Below are 14,138 nucleotides of genomic sequence, written 5' to 3'. Positions count from 1 at the left end.
TTCAGCAAGCAAGGCCATAGGCGCCGACTCCATGGGGCTTGAGGGGGCCCGAGCCCCCTCAAAAATTCGTTTGGGGGGGGCTCTGCCCCCCCAATAATCTCCGGCGCCCCTCCAGCAGAGCGCCATCGCCGCCCCTCCCCCAGCCCAAAATGCACAGGGAGGGGCGGGCTGCATGCCTCCTGCCCTCCCTCCCGAGCAAAAGCTCCACCCAATTTCCTTTGGAGCTGATTAATAGGCGCAGCACGCTCTCCCCTATTCGCTCACGAGGAGGCGGCGCCACTTTATTTGCATATTCATGAGCTTATTTATTATTCATGAGCTTTCCCGGGCCCCCCCCAATATTTTTTATAAGTCCGCGTCCCTGAGCAAGGCCAATGGCCAGGGATGGTGGAGGTTGGAGTTCAGCACCATCTCAGGAGCCAAAAGTTGGCCACACCTTGTCTACAGTGAGTTGAACCTAGGAACTTTTGCATGCAAAGAAGATGCTGTACCAATTGAGCTACTGTAGGGGAAGGTTGGGCAATCAGTTACGTGAGCCCCCACTGGAAGTTGAACATGGTATCATGTAGGCACAGATCTACTACCTTAGTGAGAATAAACTCAAGACTTACCATCTCCATGCATGTCCTCAAAAAGCAGCAAAAGAGGACTGGAGTTTAACAGAATGAGAGGAAATAGCCAGACTGGTCTAATAAAAGGTATCGTCTCACTTGCTGTGTGTTTTTCATTCTGTGGGACCAATGCAACTACGAAACCCTCTGATCTTTAGGCAGAAAGAATTCCACAAATCGTTAAGACTTCAAACAAGCAAAGGAAAATATTTACAAAACAACACTGGAACTTTGCACACTTCAAAACTTCCCAAACCACTTTCCTCGAATGCTCTTAACACCCATTGTTCTCTTTTTCCTTATAACACTTTCATCATTTTCCTTCATTTTAAGAAGCGGAATCTCTTCATTCCAAACATCTGGTGCACAAATGAAGCACTTTAAAACAATATTAGAGGCTTTATTGTTGCAAAAATCTCCCAGCCAGGACCTGCTCCTTGAGAGGAAAGCATTTTAGTCCATTTCCAAGAGGCTGGCAGACATACACTTTGCTTTGTTGCATGCTATATGTTGTGGTGAAGCAACTCACTGTAATAAATAATAATAATTAAAAAAAAAACCATTTATGCAGCAACTTTGGTTACTTGTAATTTCTCCACAGAAAGTAGCACCTTGGGGGGTTCTATTTAAAGGGTTGTTTCACATACACAGCAATTAAACAATGCCAGTTCTCTCACTGCATTGAATCCAATATAAGGCTAAGCATCTGTTACTGCAAGGATTTACGATTGTGCAACAGAACTCTCCCCCTACCTTTCATCCCCCTAGAGGTCCCCTAAATCTGTTCTGGGGTTCCCCCAACCCTCTGGAGCAGATTTGGGGAGGGCACAAGGAGAGGAAATGTGGCAAACCTCTACTGCACAATAATAAATCCTTGCAGTAACAGAACAAATACCCTGAATACTGCCCATGGTTAGGGCCAGATTTAGGTTTGATGAGGCCCTAAGCTACTGAAGGTAATGGGACCCTTTATATGTCCAGCTGTCCTTTGTCAACAACAAATTGTCACTGTTTTTTGTGTTGAATATATGCTATATGGTAATTTATGGACCTAATAGGTATCTAAAGCCATTTGCACATAACAAAATATGTATTTCATCAAAGTAATTGTTGAACTGAAATACAATTAAGAAGAAGTATATTAATAGTGAAATACAATTAAGAAGAAGTATATTAACCAAGCATGCCTTGGTTTTGGAACGCTTTGGTTTTGGAACAGACTTCCGGAACGGATTAAGTTTGAGAAGTAGTGATATTTTAGGGAGCAGGCTAGCAGGCGGGACCCATTACTTACATCATAGGAACCTACACAACACAAAACACTGTTGCTGTATGTAGGTTTTATTTTATTTGTTTTTAATCTTATATTTTTGGAACTGTACGTCCAGTTTTTTTCCTTTAACTTTTTTGGGGGGCCCCCAAGAGAGTGGGGCCCTAAGCTATAGCTTGTTTAGCTTATACGTAAATCTGGCACTGCCCATGGTCCAGCCCTGCTCCTTTTGGAATTATTTTTTTACCATAAATGTTTGAAAAGATGTTCCTTGCTCAACAGGCCCAGCCAAAAGCATTTTTCCAGTGAGTAAGTCCCACTGAGTGGATGCGCGTGGCGCTGTCGGTAAAACCACAGTGCCTAGGACTTGCTGATCGTATGATCGGAGGTTTGAATCCCCGCGGCGGGGTGAGCTCCCGTCTTTCGGTCCCAGCTCCTGCCCACCTAGCAGTTCGAAAGCACCCTTAAAAAAGTGCAAGTAGATAAATTGGTACCGCTTTATAGCGGGAAGGTAAACGGGGTTCCGTGTACTGCGCTGGTGCAGGCTCGCCAGAGCAGCGATGTCACACTGGCCATGTGACCCGGAAGTGTCTGCGGACGGCGCCGGCTCCCGGCCTCTAGAGTGAGATGAGCGCACAACCCTAGAGTCTGTCAAGACTGGCCCGAACGGGCAGGGGTACCTTTACCTTTACCTTAAGTCCCACTGAACTCAAGCCGGGTTTAAGATTTGACTTTTGGGCCAATCTATCATTTCTGCTTATAACCCAGATATAACATTCAGCTCTCCTTTGTGGTTTTTCACCCCAGGGCAGGAGTGCGATTGGATAGCTGATCTGTGTGCCACCTTTAATGAACAACATTGCACAGCAAAAGAGGGCACTTCTTACGCTTTTGAATTGTGTTAATCATGTGACTGGAGCTCCATCTGATGGAAGGGGCTGTGGCACCTCCCTGCCTCTGAAGTCCATGCATGAAGCATGAGCATCTTCGGGGGGGAGCTATAAGATGTGCAGGGACCCCTACATGAGTTGGAACGATCTTGATCACACAGCTGATCCACCTGGGTCTCTCTCTGTCCCACACCTGATGTCACATACAATGTCATGTAACTGGGGAAACAGCCTGACAGGTCATATTAACATGACAAGCCAAATTTATCCCACAAGCTGGAGGTTCCCTACTCTTGTAAATCACTGCAATCAAAGAGCAAAGTCTGAAGTTTAATGGATAACATTTGCCTCTGCTGATACCAACGTATGGGAGAAACAAGGACAAGACTGAACAATTTTTACTGACAGGATATCTGTTTCAAAGTTTTATAGAATTACTTTTGAACTGCTCTTTCTATGCAATATTTCATACATTGCAAGAAGACATGGCATATTAAATAGTTATTGACAATAGCTTTTAAGAAAATAAAAGATCCTTTGCAAAATGGAAGACCAAAGGCCTGTCTAAGGATGGGCAGATCTGCCAATATTTGTTTCTCTCAGTTTATCACTTTTCCAATCAAGTTCAGGTCTTCACATTTCCACATAAGTGTGCAATTTTTTTAAGTCGTCATGAGAATTCACTGGTTTTGTTTGGGTTTTTTTGCAAAATTTTCCTAATATTTTTTTAATGCGATTTTGCCTAATATCTAGATTTTGCAAAGCAATTTTCCTCAATACAATACATTCTTGTATGTTTTTTTAAAAAATAAATAAATACAATTTTATACATATATGCAGTGCTTTCTTTTTCTTTTTCTTTTTAAAAAAAGTTTAGGGGTATTTTCATTTTCCTATTTGTATTGAACGACTGCCCCTCACTGAAGCCAAACTTATGTTTAGGGGTTTGCGTGCTCCTGCACACCCCTAGAAAAAAGCACTGCATATATGCATTTTTGTCTGGGTGATTTGGCTTACTAGAAAACTGCACTGAAGAACCCAGAAAGGTGGTTATTTTGAAGGATGGCTCTTATTTGGTTTGATTGGATTGACTTGATGGGTTTTTGATTTAATGATGAGAGAGTCAACAATTATTTCCTGGGGGGGGGGGACTTTGTTAGCTTTTAAGGTCTTGGCTTGACATGGAACTGGTGACTGGTGGACTGAACTTTATTTTGACATCTGGGTGATATAAAGACAATTACATTCCCTCATACTTTTCTTTAACGAATGACATATCCTTGCGTCTCCAGAATTCTGCCCACCACCAAAAAAAAAAAAATCCCACCCTCCAAAAACCCAAGAAGCTGACTAAGCACCCCAGTTTAATTTGTATGCAAAGAATAGCATATTTGCGTACCTTTTATCAGCTTGCACAATTTATTTCTCTTATAAGCATCCAAGTGTACCATGCAGTTCTAGAATCTAGAGTATTGTCCATACTATTTGAGGCCGTAGTTCACAGAGGCAGCCAGAGCACAGAGGAGAGGAGAGGAGTCAAAAAGATACCTCAGACTGGTAATAATGAAATGAGGAAGCATAAAGTCAGAGTCAGATTACTTTCAAGTCCCTGTGTGTCTGCCTGTTATGTTTGTGTACACTTTTGTATGTCAACAGCTATACAGCTTGAAGTTAATCTGTCCTTCTGTTTCCTATCTGCTAGAGGGAGATGATGAGACAGCAGGCATTAAGTTCCACACATGGGATTCAGACAGATAGTATTTTGTGGTGATAAGCGTCCGAAACAATAAGATGAACACAAAGGAGAAGGAATAAAGGAAAAGTAAGGAATAAGAAAGAAGGAAGAAATAGAGGAGGAGGGGAGGTTAAACCTTCTGTTTCACTGTATATGTGTTGTCCACCAAAATTTGAGACACAACTGCAAAGAAACAAAAACAAAATTGTCATCCCTTCGGAACATGGGGATTCATTTTGGGGATTTTCAGTGCCCAACAAAATGCACAGCTCCCTAGTTTCTTCAAAGAAGGCATTACAGTTAAAACTAATTTAAAATTGAGACAGACACATTTGCTTGGATGTTGCACAATTTTATACACCAGGTCCTATGTGCACCTCTGAGCAGTATGAACATTATGGAGTACTGGTCTTCTCATTTTCATTGCAGCCAGCTTCCTAGTCTGAACACTAGGAAAACAGAACAAAGGAATAATGAACAAGAAGTAATAATTCTACAGCTTTCAGCTGCTTACCAGAAACGCCTCACTACTTAACCTTTGCTGCCTGAGATCATTCCTGCTTAAAACCTCACCCCTGCTATACTTTTAGTATAATTGTGCTTTTGGAAAATTTTGTTTGCTGGTTTTGCATTTTATTTAATTTAGTCAATGGTGTGCATGTTTAGTTCTGTTGCAAAATCACCTGTATTTGAGCTATGAAATGTTGTAGGTTTATTTTTTAAAAAGAAAGAAAGAAATTGCATGAAGTTGGTTGAAAACTTAAGAGCTGGTACTGGTGCTAGGAGATTTTCCTTCCTTAACCAATAGTACTTTCAAGAAAGATCTGCAAGTGGGAAACAGTTCCCACTCATTATTCTTTCTATGAAGTCCATTTTATCTATATTCCATCAATAAATGTTTTTTCCTGTATAGTCGTCTATAGGAGATATCTGTAGTGTAAGAGGAAAGACTGATGTCACGAGGTGAGGAAGAAATATTCTTGATGGCTACTTGGAGCCTACCATTCAGAAGGAAAACGCAGTTAACCTGTAATACATTTTCAAGCTCTGTTTATTTTATTATACCAGGATTAAAACGTGCTTAACTTTATCTGAATTGCATCTTCCTTCTCAAAGTCTGCATGCCTGTAGGGGCACTTACCCAAAAAGATCCGTCTGCAGACAGATTAGTTACCCCTTTGGCGCTGACCTTCTGGTCCAGATGTTCAAAATGGTCTTCCCCATGCGGTGTTATCAGAAAGTGATTCAGTCATATGGAGAATATGAACTGAGCTGCCCCCCCCCCCCGCCTTCTGGAGTTCCAGCTTTATCTTCAACCTCCTTGGGTAGCTTTTCATTTGTCTACATTTTGTAGCTTGCTTTGCACTTCAGATACGTTCAGCTCAAAGCACCCCGTTCAAGTGTAACTTAAGTGCACGTACTGAGTTTATCCAAGCATTCACTTAGCTATCCATGTGTTTTGGATGTCTCAGTTCCACTCAGTTAAATGACTCATACACTTAAGTAATCATATAGAGAGAAAATAAACAAAGAGTTTTATAGTCAACAATAATATTGCTTTCATCATCCTTCTTCTCTTGGGGCTAGGTTCCAAAGACATTTACTTCTGTCTTCTTTCAGCGAGGAGAGGGGAGCAAAATGCGAGCTTTCCTAGTAAGATACATTTATGAATTCATTGCAGAAGGATATTCAACCAAGTGGGGATTTCCCCGCTCTCTGTGAAGTCTTAAGAGCCACTTCATGCATTATACAAAATGATAAACTGTGGTAACAATGTCTTTAGAGTGTACTGCTTCAGATTGCAGGTGGGAGCGTATGTCGCATATTTCAACAGCATTTAGTTAGAAACTCCTTGCGTATATTTAAAAAAGGTAAAGGACCCCTGGACAGTTAAGTTTAGACTATGGGGTGTGGCACTCATCTTGCCTTCAAGTCAAGGGAGCCGGCAGTTGTCCACAGACAGCTTTCCAGGTCATGTGGCCAGCATGACTAAACCGCTTCTGGCGCAAAGGAACACCATGATGGAAACCAGAGCGCACAGAAACCCGCCACAGTGGTACCTATTTATCTACTTGCACTGGTGAACTTTCAAACTGCTAAGTTGGCAGAAGCTGGGACAGAGCAATGGGAGATCACCCCATTGCGTGGATTTGAACTGCCAATCTTCCGATCAGCAAGCACAAGAGACTCAGTGGTTTATACCACAGCGCCACTCATTCCCATATTAAACTAGCACAAAAGGGGAGGTGGCATTCACAAACATAGGCCTGGTCTAAACTCAGAGCGTGGGCTCTCATCCAGACTTCTGCTTGCTCCTCTGACGAAATCTGCTGTTTACCACTGAATCGGATCAAACATCAATCGGGTTTTCTCCAGATTGACATTTGCTCTGATTTAGCGCTAAAGAGTGGGTTTTCGGGGGGGGCAGCAGGGCAAAGGCAGAACCACTCAGACCCATACCTAGAAGCACACAAGTGGGAAACTGCCCAGCCCCGTGCTTTCCAGGCACGGAACAAGAGGAAGTGTGGACGATAGATGGTATATGACACCGGCAAAATTAGCAAAAATGTACAAGACATGTAATAAGTGTTGGAAATGTCGAGATAAAGAAGGTACTTTTTATCATATGTGGTGGGAATGTAAGAAAGTGAAAGACTTCTGGGAAAAGATATATAATGAATTGAAGAAGATTTTAAAATATACATTTATAAAGAATCCAGAAGTCTTTCTGTTAGGAATATTAGGAAATGAGATAAAAAGACAGGACTGTAATTTTTTTCAATATGCAGTAACAGCAGCAAGAGTGTTACTGGCCCAGAAATGGAAACAACAGGAAATACCGACTGTGGAAGAATGGAGAATGAAGCTGTTAGACTATGCGGAGCTGGACAAACTGACAGGGAAGATCAGATACTTAAGAGACCAAAAGTTCATCGACTGGGGGAAATTTGTGGAATATCTGGAACATATAAGTGAGGGACAGATAACACTAAAGGGATTTAAAGAAGCACTGTGAAAAATTAAGAAGTATTGTCTAAAGGGAATAGAAAGAAAGATATAAACAATGTCAATATAAATTTGAGAAATGCGTAATTTAAATAATAACTATGGATGATTTACGGGAAAGCTGAAGGAAGTCCTGAAAAGGAATAAGTTGAGAAAAATTTGATGTGAAACTAATATGTTTTTTGTTTTTTTGATGTAAACTAATAAAAATTTATTTTTTAAAAAAAATGAGAAAGTGTGGACGAGCCCCAAAATAAGGTGGAAATGACCAAAGCACTTTCTGCCCCTTCTCTCTGTCACCCATCTCACACACAGTACCCAATATGTTTTTAATGTGTTAAAACATTTTTTCCAAAAAATGGTGCTTTCCCATCTGTAATCTCAATTGGCACAGTCCACCTGACTACTTCATGCTTTCCTCACTTCATCTGGCTCCAGATTTAACCTAAGCCATATTATAGAACAATTGCAAATGAAGGTCATGCTGGCTTATATAATTTAATTATTCTAATCCAAAGAGAATGTCTTCGCACCTTTTAACTTAAACCAGTTCCTGCTCACCCACCCCCAAGTAATATATGAACACAAACCAAAACTTCTTCTCCTCCTTCTTCTTCTTCTTAGAATTTATATACCGCTGTATACCCAGAGGTCTCAGGCCACTTCACAGAACAAATTCAAAATATAAAACCGCAAAATATGAGTGGCTGGCGAAACTCAGCCAGATGGGCAGGCTTTAAATAATAAGTTGTTGTTGTTGTTATAACATATATGAACATGATTTAGATCCTCTGCAAATATTTGTGGTGACACAAGCATAGCCTCTCTCTTAATTAAGGATCACATTTCTGCACAGAAAGAATATTCAAGAGGCATCTTTCACTGAAATGATTGAGTGGGTTGCTGATGCAGCAAGCTGCTGTATTTGCAGGTATTTTGTTGCTACAGGCTATGGCCTAGTTCAGACGTCATGGAAAACCATACTTCCCCACTCTGTGAAAGAGCTGCAGCTGGCCGTGGCTTGCCCCCCACCATAGTCTTCCCTCTTTTGCAGCTTTGAGCAAGGAAGCTTTGGCATTTGCTTTTAAACAAATGACTGTTCCCTATAACATCCAAAATGGGGAAACTGTGGTTTGTTTAAAACAGGGGTAGACTATATGATGCCCTCCAAATGTCATTGGACTCCACCTCCCATCAGCCTCAGTCAGCATGGTCAATAGTGAAGAATGATGGGAGCTGGAGTTCAACAACATCAGGGGTTTGGTAGGGAACCAGGTTGGTTGTCCCTTGTTTAAGAAATGGATTCATAGGAAGCCATAATCTGACACCATGCTTTGATCATGGCTTGATCATGGCGGCGGCATGAAATGTGTAAAGATCCGCAAACCTCTTTAATCTAGAAAGCTCACAGCTTAGCGTGTCCAAAAGTAATACAGGCAGTGTAACCAGGGACATTAGAACACGTGGATTTATCTTAATTTAATCCAAGGTGCTGAACTACAACTCCCATCACCCCTGACCATTGCACATGCCTGCTGGAGCTGATGGGAGTTGGAGTCCCGCAGCATTTGGAGAGCAACAGACCCCTCATCACTTTACTCCCCTTGGTTTAAGAGTCAAACGAAAGGTGACGTTAAGCAAGTCTTTGGATCCTGTGCTTGGGATTCCTCTGCTCAAACAAATAAGTAAAGTAACAGGAGCCACAGAGAGCCATTGCGGATCAGGGCTGCTACACCAGGGGACGTTTACTCATCCCTGAACCTGGTACTGTATTCACTGCGAAACCGCTTCAATCCAAAACTCCACTTTAACTGGCACACAGATTGCAGCTGCAAAGAATCAGCTAAACTAAAACGGAGGGTCTCTTGGTTTTCGTTTTGTTTTGGTGTTGTTGTCCCCACCCCCCACCCCCACACGCCAGGAGCAAAGGGGCACAACTCCTTTAAACAACGGTCTCTGGTCCATCGATTTGTGTCAATGAACTCATCTGGTGTGTGGCTTTTGATTCCGAGTCAAAAGCCACCATGTGTGGGCTTCGCAATCGGCAACAGAGCAAGCTTTGACTGTTTATGCTGTCTTGTTGCCTAAGTGCTTTTCCATTTCTCCCCAGTCAACCTTGCAACGCCGCTGGCACTCCATCTACAAGAGAGAAAAAAACCATATATGCATATAATAACAATAATGCTTTTGAAACAATGTGAAGTCATTCTTTTTCCGATCATAAGAGAATCCCGTTTCAAACTGCCTGCTTGACGCTGCCAGCAGTAGGGCTCTACAGCTCCTTTACTGCTGTTGCACAACATCTTGACACATAAAAGTTAATGTTGCTTCCGGAAGTGCATGCCAAATACAGGCCTGCCTCAGATGGATTAAAGATTTTATTTTTTTAAAAAAAAACAACAACCATGGCATCATGATGAACTTACATTACCCAGAACCCAGCTGCAGCTCATATGTGTGAGGTTTCTTTCTTTTTATTTCACCATGCTGTCACTTAAGCTGGTGTACATTAGGCTCTTTCCATCATCCCTACCCACCAATTTGTAGCCTTAAAATAAAACGTAACACATACCGAATTGTTTCCCCTCCCTGCCCCAGAACTCAAAAAAACCCCCTACCTTTTACACTTTCAGAAAAGACCTTCCTCAAGGGTTCCTTTCTGGCATGGTCTGTTTCATGGCTAAAGTACAGCTATTTTGCCACTCCACAAAATTATGGACAGCTCAGTTGGCTACAGTGTGGCGCTCATAATGCCAAGGTTGAAGGTTCAGTCCCTGTATGGGACAACTCTAGAATTCTACGGTTCTATGATCTTGGAGCCCTTTGGCACTAAATTCAGGAGTTGGCACTTTTGATCCATTGCACAATGTTAAGAAGTTCCACGCTCTAACCCAGCCTTTCTCAACCTGTGGGTCTCCAGATGTTGTTGAACTACAACTCCTATCACCCCTAGCTAGAAAGGCCAGAGCTCAGGGATGATGGGAGTTGTAGTCCAACAACCTCTGAGGACCCACAGGTTGAGAACCGCTGCTAGTCTAAAGTAGAGGTGGGAAGCCTTTTTGAGGACTGTATTCAATTGGGAAAAGGTGATCTGGGGCTGCATATTGGTGATGGATGGGACCCAAAGCAAAACATGGGCAAGGCTAAAGTGAAAAGTGGACAGTCTCTCTCTCTCTCATATATCCAGTGCATTTTTTCTGGGGGACACACAGAGGTACGCATATCCCATACTATTTTGTGAATCTAAGTTTGGCCTCATTGAGTGGCAGTATTTCAATATCAGTAGGAAAATGAGAGTACCCCTAAACATTTTTTTAGAAAAAAGCACTGTATATATTCATCCTCTCTCTTAAGTCTCTCTCACACACTAGCTAGCTAGCCTCCCTCTGAGACCCTCAACATGTCTCTCCTTTATTCATCCATCACCCATATTTGTATAATTCATAGTCCTTGTGTCACTCACAGACACACACACAGAGATTCACACAAGCACAGATACATGGGGTTCTCTCCCCAGCCAGCCAAACTCCTGTTGCCTCCTTCCCTCCCTCCTCAGAAGACACAGGCTGAGCTCTCTGTGGCTGGCCCTCCGAAGGTGATCTGTCTGAGAATGGTTGAAAAGGCATGGAAGTATGTGATTGATTGGAGGCTTAACAAATCAGATTCCAATAACTAATAGTGGAAAATGTTGTTTCGTAGCCAGTCCGTGTGTTTCATTCTACATCAATCCACTGACTGACCTTTTTATCCTGGATGTTGTTTATATCAGTGAACTACAGAAGCTTCATCCCTAAACCTCAAATTCATTTTAAAAAAGGCACAATGCTTTGAATTGGGCTTGCATACAATTGAGTTTTTCTAGGCTTGTGTCCTTTTCAGAACTATCACAGATTATTTTTAAGCTGCCAGTGGAGCCATGTGTAATTTCTGTTATAAAACTTAACTCAGTCACTCAACTGTAACTGCATTTGCTGGTTCACATTAATATCTAAACATGTTAGATATTAACCACAAAGTAGATTATTTTTACTCCTCCAAATCAAAGCTTTCAAAGGAACGGTAACATACACTGTGATCTCAACGGCTTACAGGTCTTATGTACCACAGTGCAGTAAAGATTTACTGCTGGTGCCACGAGGATTCAAAAAGCCTGGCCTGCGTTTGATAGCTGCATTGTCAACGCCATTCACACCCATGCAGCCTAATCCTGTTCATATTTACTCAGAATTAAACCCCACAGGCTTAAACGGTATTTATTTCCATTCTGAGTGGGCATCTGTAGGGTTGACCTGTGAGGCAGACATGTAAGCAACTCACACGGCTCTCTCTGACCCCAGATCTGGCCTGATGAACACACATCCTGGGATGACCAAGGATGAGCAGGGAGCTCCTTTTATTTTTCACATTGAAATATATATTATTCTTTTCTACCCCGCTCTTCCATTATTGGTCAGCAAGGCAGAAACTGCACATGCTATCGAGGGAAATGAGGGGAAGGGGCTCATCGACCTGTGAAAGTAGCCCACCTAGAAGAAGGAAAACTCTGGTCTTAAATCTTCGCTGCCTTACGGCTATACTCAGTCATGAGAAATGCTTCGGGAGGAAAACCCGAGGAAAACCCACACCCATGGCCTTATGGGACAGATTTGGGAGAAGAAAAGACAGCAAATTCGGAGTGGATTCCCAAAGGCAGATGGATAGCACCTTCTACTTCTGGCAGCTCATGCAGCCAAGCTGGTGCCAAGCATATTGCTCTGCTTTCCTTTAGACCACACCAGCAAGGATGGGCAGCCCAAGACCTTCATACACACTGCCCAGTCTTGCGCCCTGGGGAGCTACTTCAGTGTTGCTAACACAGCGAAAACAATGCAAGAGGCAGCAGCTACGAATTACCAGTCTCTGCAGCCACAGCAGGCGCTGTGATTCTCCAGCGGTTGGTTTCATCCCCGGAGGCACAATCCACTGTCTCTTGAAGCAGGCAAGTGCCAACAATAAACCCCACTCTCCACAATGGTCTCATTCCCAAGTAAATACCTTTAGCATCAGGGCAACAGAAGCAAACTCCATTTTGTTCCAGTAGTCATGATAGTGCTGCAATTCAAGTGAGTCTTTAAAATGCAAAACTGCAAAAGTTATGAGTGTTTCTTTGTGTGTGTTCTAACATACATGAGGAATGTAGAAGCAACTGTAAAGCACGGGATGGTGATGTTGGGGAGGGAGATATGTTAATTGTGTGATTCACAACAAAAGTAATACACATGGCTGGCTAAAGATGAGCTCCTGTACGACCAAAAAGCTAAGGCATCAAGCTACCCAGCTGCACCATGGCTGAGACCAACCATTTAGAACTACTGGTAGTCAGAGCAGATGGACAAGGCAAATTCCTATGTGCCTACCTTCTCTTCACACTTTCTGTGGAAACCACCAGAGGCCACATCCCTGAACCCGCTTAAAATGGATACAAAGTCATTTGAGTGACTTTGGTTTTCACTTGTACATCTGTAAATAGCTCTTGAACTTTCTATTGACATGTCATTTCGGGAAAATCATATTTTATCAGGAAACAAAAGGCGAAATAAGAGCTTGGTCTTAACATTTAATGGTGTCAGACAAAGGGGATGTAAACATTACCATTCTGAATTGTTACTGTTTAAGGAGAAATGTCTTTGGGGGGGAACTGGTTTCTGGTTTGTTTATGGGGAAGTTAGATGATGCGTCAAAATCAAGTGCCCTCCCACATTTTCCAGTGCATTTGCCCATCGTGTTCTTTATCGCAAAAGCCTAATCTTTTGGGAAGTAAGTGTGTTGCACAAGACCTTTCAGCAAACTGAATTTGCACAAGGAGAAAGAAAGAAAGAAAGAAAGAAAGAAAGAAAGAAAGAAAGAAAGAAAGAAAGAAAGAAAGAAAGAAAGAAAGAAAGAAAGAAAGAAAGAAAGAAAGAGGGCATCTGGATTAAATGAAGGGAGAGATGTGGGGCAGCAATTTTGATGAAGCCGATGTCGTGTGGATGCTGCGAAAAACTTGTAACAACACAAGCAGTGCCAATTCCACAATAAACTCTGGTCTCCAAGCACCCATAAGGCTTTTCCAGGCTGTCATTGTTTTCATGTGGGATTCAATCTGGGGCAGCGAACCCACTTTCCCCAAATGTGAGCCTTTTGCAAGAAGGAGTGAAGAGAAAATGCAGGGCAAAGTGTGGGCTAAGGTTGCTTTGCGGCAACATTATCTAACATCCCCACCGCCCTCCAAACCTATCAGAATGAATGCTCAACAAAAGCCTGTGTTTTCTGACGTCCAAAGCCGACTTAGAGTGTCTAGTTCCTTATGGACATGGTTTGCTTCGTCCGGGGTCTTCTGTCCACAGGCAACAACCTACTTCATGAAATACAGGAAACCTACTAGGGCATCGGTGTCCGCTGCTGTACTGGCCTGTAATTATCCAAGTTGGCAGTTAGGGGCAAGTAAACAGCAACAGGGAGTTAAGCAAGGAAGGGGGGGGGGGAGAAGCTGCTCTGACGAGATCAGAAGAAATAAAACTTTACGAGGAAGGGGGGTCGGGGAGGGAGAGAGACAGCAGCCATGCAGAGGAGGGAAAGAGCGCGGTATAAAAGCATGAGACCCACGC

Source organism: Podarcis melisellensis (assembly GCF_964234715.1).
Source record: "Podarcis melisellensis genome assembly, chromosome: 3".
Taxonomy (NCBI): domain Eukaryota; kingdom Metazoa; phylum Chordata; class Lepidosauria; order Squamata; family Lacertidae; genus Podarcis; species Podarcis melisellensis.
Note: the sequence above shows the minus strand (reverse complement) of the source record.